This window comes from Leuciscus leuciscus, assembly GCF_965113295.1.
Source record: "Leuciscus leuciscus genome assembly, chromosome: 8".
NCBI lineage: Eukaryota > Metazoa > Chordata > Actinopteri > Cypriniformes > Leuciscidae > Leuciscus > Leuciscus leuciscus.
The window spans coordinates 27,113,260-27,115,761 of NC_138732.1; positions in this window are offsets into that span (position 1 = coordinate 27,113,260).

A 2,502-nucleotide genomic window follows, 5' to 3' on the forward strand; every position below is an offset into this window, starting at 1 on the left:
TCATATCAGTGCAAGAGCATCATTACCGTGCCTGAGAAGAAGAGGAGCTGTGAGCTAAGATAAACATTAACCCCAGTCGCTGGCCCAGCACTAAGCCAGATACTACTCTTTACTAATTAAACCATCGCAATATATGAGGTAATTAGACTAGCAAGAAAATGGAGGTGGTAAGAATGAGAGGTTGGGTTTCATCGACAGCTCTTGGTCTATACTATAAATCTTACAGGGATTGTAATCAGATGTAACATGTTGATTGTGCACATTATTTAAACAACTGAAAGCATTATTATATTACGTTGCACTAATTACTAAATTGCACTAGTTGAGAAATTACCTTGCACTTTTCGCGACACTTTCAAAGTGAAATGTGCGCTAAAAGTGTTATCACTTTTATCTGAAATAGATTAATGTGAATCTGGCAACAATTTATAATATTTACTGTAAAAAATTATATGATCCGTAAGTTATATGTTTTTACAGTGCTTTAACTCATCAAAATAAGTTAAGCAATTTTCAACTTTTTTTTAAACAAGTTATACAAGATTAGACTCTTTTTAAGTCAGTTAAATGTAAATTAAGTTGAAATTACACTGTAAAAAACCGATAACATCTAAATTTTTCAATTAGTCTGACGTATTATTTCTCATTGAGCCAATGTTAACAGACTATTGCAACAAGAATTTCACTTGGGCCAATTGAAAAATTTAGATGTTATCGGTCATTTGAAATTTTTGATTTGGGAGGGTTAGAAATTTTTTACAGTGTACTTAAACATCCAAGTTGATTGTAATTAAAAATTGAAGGCATCACTAAACCCTAAATCTAACCGATAGTGTTAACAAAAGCAAACGTCAGATTAAAACACATTTGCTGAAGCAACCATGCCAAGCCTGTTTCAACAAATCTTCGAGCTCTTTTATTGGTACGTGTTTTGAGTTTTGCAAAAATGTAGGTAGAGGCATATCTTTCCGATTAGCCGGTGTTGGCAATTACAGATATTATGTTATGCACTTGTCACAATATAGAGATCAAAATGACAATGCGTAAGCAACACAAACATGGGTTTGATTCTGCATGAACTGCATTCAAATGTATAGCCTATTGAATGCTATGTAAGTTTTGTTGGATAAAAGCATTTCCCAAATGCATAAAATACAACATAGTCTTTAAGGGTTTCAATTTGAAAACATATTAAAATAATATGAATGAAAAATATTGAATGTAGTAAATTAAGTCTAATATTTTCCTAGGTATTTGCCTATATGCTGTACAGTGATATAAGAACAGGTGTTTTTGCATTTAGCATTTAGGACCATATGCATTTTATAAGCCTTTTTATATGCCATTTAAACGTATTACTGAAGCTAGAAGCATTTCTTTCCAGCCATGTGCTCGGCTTTATTTAGCACTTACAGGTGTTATCAGTAACATCTGTGAAGGGCTAGAAACACACATGGAGACCCACATTATTTTATATTATTAAACATGCATCTGGAGTCCATCGTGAGGTTTCCTACAATTAGCACACCCACCCAGAAACATGATCAGTTGTACCAGTGCAACACCTGCATTATTCTGATAAAAGCAGCTTCTTACTTTGGTCATTTAATCTCACTGATTTGCTCTTTTAATTTTCCGTGGCAAAATGTATTCAGTTATGGAGCAACATATTTAGTAGGTATCATTACACCATCCATAGCAATGAACAGTCTAAAATGGCAGATAAAAAACTAACACTTGTCCTCTTACCAATAGGGGGTGCTCTTTCTACTAACACACAACACAAGGCACATTACCCTCAATGCAGGCAGCACAGGTGGCTTGACATACAATTTAATGCCTAAATCAGAAGACACTGGTCTAGAACCGTCTTATTTGCCATTAATTCAAACTATTACATAAGAAACTGGGATAATGGCCTCAGTTTAGAAGAAACCGAAAACTGTCCCCAATACCAGAGAGGAGAGTCTCACCCAGCATGAGACTTTGTCACTAACACCCAGCCTGCCCAACACAATCCCCACTTCTGCCTAAACTACACAAGTCATGATTCATTTCACAGCTTGTTACCGTGCTCCTGGGGCAGAAATGACATTGTAGAAAATGTACATTGTGCTACAATTAAAGGGAAAACAGAAAAAGGATGGAATGAGTAATTTAATAGATCATTGACAGCGGAAAATAAGCCATTAAAAGCATCCAATTTATATAACCTCATAAAAAACACTTTCTGGCTATTAGCAGAGATGCTTTGCTTGAGACCAATCAACATCTGAGTGTTCATCATAACCACTGCAGTGAAAAAAGGGAGGGGGAGGGGGCAAATAGAGATAGATAGATAGATAGATAGATAGATAGATAGATAGATAGATAGATAGATAGATAGATAGATAGATAGATAGATAGATAGATAGATAGATAAATAGATAGATAGTTAGATAGATAGATAGATAGATAGATAGATAGATAGATAGATAGATAGATAGATAGATAGACAGACAG